At 45.1% G+C, this 7,044-nt stretch overlaps 1 pseudogene; it reads left to right on the forward strand.

Moving 5' to 3' along the window:
* The first annotated feature begins 785 nt into the window (after positions 1-785).
* Positions 786-6,068, forward strand: LOC139038985 (large ribosomal subunit protein eL22-like; annotated as a pseudogene).
* Positions 6,069-7,044: the final 976 nt, after the last annotated feature.

Below are 7,044 nucleotides of genomic sequence, written 5' to 3' on the forward strand. Positions count from 1 at the left end.
TGGTCCTGGGAGATTCCACATCTCACAGGGCAACTAAGCCCGCAGCTACTGAAGCCCACGTGCTCTTCAGCCCGTGCTCTGCAACAAGAGAAGCCACCGCAATGAGAAGCCCGCACACTGCAACTAGAGAAAGCCCACGCTCATCCACAAAGACCCAGCACAGCCCAAAATTTTAAAAAAAAATTAAATTAAAACAATTTTTTAAAAAGAAAAGAGCTGATAAACTATGTCTTCTAAATCAGACACTTAACTATTAGGCTCTTCTTCAAGCCTCTTTACCCTGGCAGATTCTGTGGCTCCATAGATATTTCCTACATAAGTTAAAAAGATGATCAAAGGCAAGTTGAAAGGCTGACCCTGATTTAGCAAGCCAGAGCTGTCACCTTGAAGTTCCTAAACCGTCCTTCTCCCCTGTGTCAAAGAGATTACAACACACGCACAGGTGGGTGGAAAGGATACTATGCCCCATAAATATATGTGGGCAGTATCCATCTACTTCAGATGTTTGTCCTTGGTGAGAGCAGCAGCTGTCTTGATGTAGCTAAACAAAGTCGGGAAAAATCAGAAAAATGCAAATAAGATTCTTATTTTAGGCAAATCAATCTTAGAAAGGCTCATATCTGATCGCGCTTATCTTTAGGATGATCATTAGGATAATGGATTAATGCAAACGTTTATTTTTGCCCTGTCTGTTCTCATTGCTTTAAAAGCCCTCAGATCACATCCTAACTGTGCCAGACACCCCCAGACCTGTTACAGATCAGTCTGGAGACAGAATCCCCAGCATGAGTGCTGGACGAGAACTGGGTAATCACAGAATCCAGCTCGCCACAAGGTCATCAGCACCACACTGCCCCCACCTCTCATTACATGACACGAGCCACCTGCAGCCATCCTCACATGGTAGAGGTTTCCCTTAGGAAGCCCCAGAAAGGGAGGAGGAAAACACATGCGACTTTTTTTATGAGAAGGTCTTTGAGTGAAGGTGCAATGAGGAGGTTAAGAGCAGGAGCTTTGAAATCAGGCAGTCCTGGTTGAACACAAGTTCCTACATGTTGTGTGACCTGACTTCCATGAGCCTCAGTTTCCTCATCTGTGAAATGGGGATAAAATTACTTCTACTTCACAGGACTGTTGTGTGATCCAAAGGAGAATTGTGTGTGTCAAGCATCTTGTGAAGTCTCTGATGTGGGGTAAAAATGAGAGCAACTGAGCCCTGAGTATATATTTGGCACTGTACTGAGTCCTTCGTGTGTATTGATTAATACCAGCAACAACCCTAAAGAGTTTCCCCAGTGGCTCAGCACCACTTGCAATGCAGGAGTTACAGGAGATGTGGGTTCGATCCGTGGGTCAGGAAGATCCCTGGAGGAGGGCATGGCAACCCACTGCAGTAATCTTGCCTGGAGAATCCAAGGAACAGAGGAGGCTGGCGGGCTACAGTCCATAGCGTTGAAAAGAGTCAGACATGACCAAAGCGACTTAGCACACGCATGCACAACCCTAAAATATAGATGCTATTAGCTCTTTCTTTAAAAAAAAAGAAAGTAAAAGAAGGAAACTGAAGTCCATGAGAGGTCAAGTGACAGGGCACAGTGGCAGAACTAAGATTTGAACCCATGGCTGCAAAGCCCAGTTCTTACTCATACCCTTCATCCATTGCCAGCTCACTGTTTGTTTGTTTGTTTTAATATTTATTTATTTATTTTTGGCTGCAGCCACAGCCTCTCTAGTTGTGGCACCCAGGCCCGGTGGCATGTGGGATCTTAGTTCCCCGACCAGGGATCGAACCCTTGTCCCCTGCATTGAAAGGCGGAGTCTTAACCACTATACTGTCAGGAAATTCCAATCAACTCACTGTTTGAACTGGTGAAGATGGAGAAGGGGCCTCCCAGCCTGGCAAACACCTGGACCTGTAATGAACTCTTCTAGAATTCTGTATAATGAAGACAAGAAGGCACTGGTCAAGAATAAAGAAGCAGGAAAATGAGAAGGTACAGAGGTTTCCAATGCAGTGTGGAGAGAGAGAAACAGCAACCTCCCATCTACAGGTAGACACCTTCTGCTGTGATGGGGGAAGTCACCCAGCCAGTGCCCTGCACTCCTGCCCTGAGCCTGAGGCCTTAGCTAAGGCTCTCTCTCCCCTGGGTGTTGGGGACACAGCTGGAAAAACAGTCTAGGCTGTGGAGGTGAAATTCACAGCACATTCCCAAAGCCTTTCTGGCTTCTTGCCTTAGATCGCTTTGAGCCAGAGCCACGATGGACTGGAAGCGGGGAGTCAGCCCTGGGGGAAATGGTGTTTGGAAATATCCTCCCTCTGAATCCAAAAACGTCTGGCTATGAAAAACCCTGAGACCCTGATGCTGGGAAAGATTGAAATCAGGAGAAGAGGGGAACAGAGGATGAGATGGTTGGATGTCTTCACCAATGCCATGGACTGCAATGGACTTGAACTTGGGCAAACTCCGGGAGATGATGAGGGACAGGAAAGCCTGGCATGCTGCAGTCCATGGGGTCTCAAAGAGTCAGGCATGACTTGGTGACTGAACAACAACATGAAAAACCTCAGATTCTTAGAAACACCACAATGATTAAAACTAAAGATTCAGAATTCAGGTCTAATTCAGAGAGTTCTAACACTAACTTGGTCCATGAGCTTGGGAGATCTTTTTAACCTGGGGTCTCAGTTTTCTAGTCTATAAAGCGGGACTACTAATATCTACCTTATAGGGTTTTGAGAATGAAACAAGAGATCCTAGATAGGGTCTGGCATAGGGTAAGTTGTTAACAAGCAGGAACTAGTTATTATACATGGTGGGTTTAAATTCCTAAAAGACAAAAATACATACATTTAGTAAATTGTATGTTTACAATTGGAGATGTGTCAGTCAGTTCAGTCGCTCAGTCGTGTCCGACTCTTTGCGACCCCATGAATTGCAGCACGTCAGGCCTCCCTGTCCATCAAACTCTCGGAGTTTACTCAAACTCATGCTCATCGAGTCAGTGATGCCATCCAGCCATCTCATCCTCTGTCATCCCCTTCTCCTCCTGCCCCCAATCCCTCCCAGCATCAGGGTCTTTTCCAACGAGTCAACTCTTCGCATGAGGTGGCCAAAGTACTGGAGTTTCAGCTTCAGCATCAGTCCTTCCAATGAACACCCAGGACTTATCTCCTTTAGGATGGACTGGTTGGATCTCCTTGCAAGTCCAAGGGACTCTCAAGAGTCTTCTCCAACGCCACAGTTCAAAAGCATCAATTTTTCAGCGTTCAGCTGTCTTCACAGTCCAATTCTCACATCCATACATGACTACTGGAAAAACCATAGCCTTGACTAGATGGACCTTTGTTGGCAAAGTAATGTCTCTGCTTTTTAATATGCTATCTAGATTGGTCATAACTTCCCTTCCAAGGAGTAAGCGTCTTTTAATTTCATGGCTGCAATCACCATCTGCAGTGATTTTGGAGCCCCAAAAAATAAAGTCTGACACTGTTTCCACTGTCTCCCCATCTATTTGCCATGAGGTAATGGGACCAGATGCCATGATCTTAGTTTTCTGAATGTTAAGCTTTAAGCCAACTTTTTCACTCTCCTCTTTCACTTTCATCAAGAGGTTTTTAGTTCCTCTTCACTTTCTGCCATAAGGGTTGTGTCATCTGCGTATCTGAGGTTATTGATATTTCTCCCGGCAATCTTGATTCCAGCTTGTGCTTCATCCAGCCCAGGATTTCTCATGATGTACTCTGCATATAAGTTAAATAAGTAGGGTGACAATATACAGCCTTGATGTACTCCTTTTCCTATTTGGAACCAGTCTGTTTTTCCATGTCCTGTTCTAACTGTTGCTTCCTGACCTGCATACAGGTTTCTCAAGAGGCAGGTCAGGTGGTCTGGTATTCCCATCTCTTTCAGAATTTTCCACAGTTTATTGTGATCCACACAGTCGAAGGCTTTGGCGTCATCAATAAAGCAGAAATAGATGTTTTTCTGGAACTCTCTTGATTTTTCGATGATCCAGCCGATATTGGCAATTTGATGTGTAGACACATATATTTAAACATGCATTGATACATGTTTCCCTAGACAAATCACTGAAAAACCAGCTCATATTTGAGTGAACATAAAGTATCTTTCACCTTCTCCTCAGTCCGGTAAGGTGTGGTTATTATTCCATTTTAGAGATCAGGGAACAAAGGGACTTAGCAGGATCAAAGTAGCTTGCTCAAGGATTCCAGGCTAATCCAATGTCCTTCCTACCCTTCTCTTAACCTTCATGACAATTTGTGCTGGCCCTTCCCCTCCCACACAAATTCTCTTTCAAGCTACAAGATTATGGATGTCTCCCCAAACACAACCTGATTATAGGAAGGAAAGGCCTGAAAAGAGGTGAGAGGGAAAAGAAAGGAGAGGAGGAAGATGGAGGAGGAGAGGTGAAGGGATGGGAGCTCCTTGCACCCGCCCACTCTGCCTGCCCCGCCCCCAGCCTTGTCTCCGCCCACATTTTCCTGCCTGGTCTTCCAAGCGTTGCTGGGATGCTCCAAATGATCCCATTACAGCGGGGTCCTTGTGCTCCTGGACTCCTGAGCTGCTGGGACCCCTAAGAGCTTCTGTCCCACCCTGATGCTGGCTCCATGCATGCTTGCCTCCAGGCTGTGGAGTGAAATTCCAGGAGGGAAGCAGCCCTCTTGAGAGCTCACCTTCTGGCTGGCTGGCTGGCTGGCTTCTGCAGCACCTCTCTCTTCGGTACCTACAGGGGCTTTGGCAGGAAGTGTCATCTGTTGGGTTTGATTTTCCACCTGAAGGAGTGTGCAGAAGCTGCACTCTGACAGTAAAAGCAGGAGTGAAGGCACTAGATCGGACTTCCCTGGCAGTCCAGTGGTTAAAACTCCCCCTTCCAATGCAGGGGGTACAGGTTAATCCCTGGTGAGGGAGGTAAGATCCCACATACCTTAGGACCAAAAAACCAAAACTTTAAAAAAGAAGACAGAAGCAATATTGTAACAAATTCAATAAAGACTTTAAAAATGGTCCACGATCAAAAAAAAAGAAATCTTTAAAAAAGAGTGCAGGTGCTGGAGCAGAAAGGTCAGTGTGAGGATTTTAAGAAATCACATGGTGCAAGGGGCCCAGCACAGTGCCTGGCACACAGTAGGGCTCTGCAAGCAAGGACTGTCCTCCCTGACCCTGAGGAGCTCTCAGAGGTACCTCCCAGCAGCCCCCCACCTACCCCCCACCCAAAGCTGCATTTCAATTTGTCTCCTGCACTCAGGCTTCACTCCATTACACAGGGAAATTTAGCTTCATTGATATGAAGGGGCTAATTACTACATGAGACATAATTACAAGACGGGAAATGGATTTATAGATGCTGTCAGTGGGAGGGGAAGCTGCTGCGGCTACGCTATGCTCCTACAGGGCTCAAAGCTGCCCAGAGTCTTGCCCTGGGAATACTTGCCTTACCGAGGGATGTCCTCCTAGAGAGGTCGGTGGTGCTACAGATTTCTGGACATCAAATCCATGTTTCCCTCTGAATTTGTTCCACCATCAGTGATATGCTCCCCAGGGTCCCTCAACACAATAAAAATCATACTTAAGAATGTAGTTAGTCTTAAAGGAAACATATAAAGAGAAAAACGACGAGAGATGATCTATCTTAAAACTAGTGGAGCTTTCTGACTCTGCGGCTGCCACAGCGGCTGTGAGAAAGCTTGTGGCGAAGCGGGGGCAAAAAAAGGAAGCAGGTCCTGAAGTTCACTCTGGACTGTACCCATCTGTAAAAGATGGAATCATGGATGGCACCAATTTTGAGCAGTTTCTTCAGGAGAGGATCAAGGTGGATGGAAAAGCTGGCAACCTGGATGGTGGTGTCCTAACCATCGAAAGAAGCAAAAGCAAGATCGCTGTAACTTCCGAGGTGCCCTTTTCCAAAAGGCATTTGAAATACCTTACAAAAAATATTTGAAGAAGAAATATGTGATTGGTTAGCCGTAGTCATTAACAGCAAAGAAAGTTATGAATTGTGTTACTTCCAGATTAATCAAGATGAAAGAGGAGGAAGATGAGGATTAAAATTCACTCTGGAATATTTGTATAAGTTCTTAAATAAAATTTATCAACCAAAAAAAAATTAGTGTAAAGGGGAGATGCTGTCTAGAAACTCTAGGGTGGTAGTGCCTGCTTTTCTTTGGGATTAGATGAATCTTGACAGAGAGTTATCTGTCCAGGGGCTTGCCTGATAAATATGCCCTCATAGAGCCCCTTATGACTTAGTTTTATTCGATCCAAAATAACATGTCTTGATGGGAAGGAGGCTCAAGAGAGATGGGATAGATGTATGTGTATAGCTGATTGATGATGTTATACAGCGGAAGCTAACACAACATTATAAAGCAATTATTCTTCAATAAAAAGTAAATAAATAAAGTAAAATATGTATCTTGGGAATTCCCTGGTGCCCCAGTCGTCAGGACTCTGTGCTTCCATTGCAGAGGTTATGGGTTTGATCCTCAGAGAACTAAGACCCCAAATTCTGTGCAGGGTGGTCCCCCAAATTTTTTTAATAAAATAACCAAATAATATATTTTAATGCATACACACACATATACACATGCACAGAAATATAAACAGATAATGAGCATATGTGGAAATTTCCATCCTTGTTGATAATCTAAGTTAACGAATTAATTGTTGCTAGAATCTATGGAGGGGGTTCCCAGGTGGCACTAGTGGTAAAAAAAAAAAAAAAAAAAAAACAAACAAACCTGCCTGCCTAAGAGATGCAGGTTTGATCTCTGGCTCAGGAAGATTACCTGAAGGAGGGCATGGCAACCCACCCCAGTATTCCTGCCTGGAGAATCCCATGGACAGAGGAGCCTGGCGGGCTATGGCCCATAGGGTCGAAAAGAGTCAGACTCGACTGAAGCAACTTAGCACAAGCATGTCTGACTCTTTGTGACGCCATGGACTATACAGTCCATGGAATTCTCCAGGCCAGAATACTGGAGTGGGTAGCCTTTCCCTTCTCCAGGGGATCTTCCCAACCCAG

The sequence above is a fragment of the Odocoileus virginianus genome, chromosome 17 (genome assembly GCF_023699985.2).
Source record: "Odocoileus virginianus isolate 20LAN1187 ecotype Illinois chromosome 17, Ovbor_1.2, whole genome shotgun sequence".
NCBI classification, from domain to species: domain Eukaryota; kingdom Metazoa; phylum Chordata; class Mammalia; order Artiodactyla; family Cervidae; genus Odocoileus; species Odocoileus virginianus.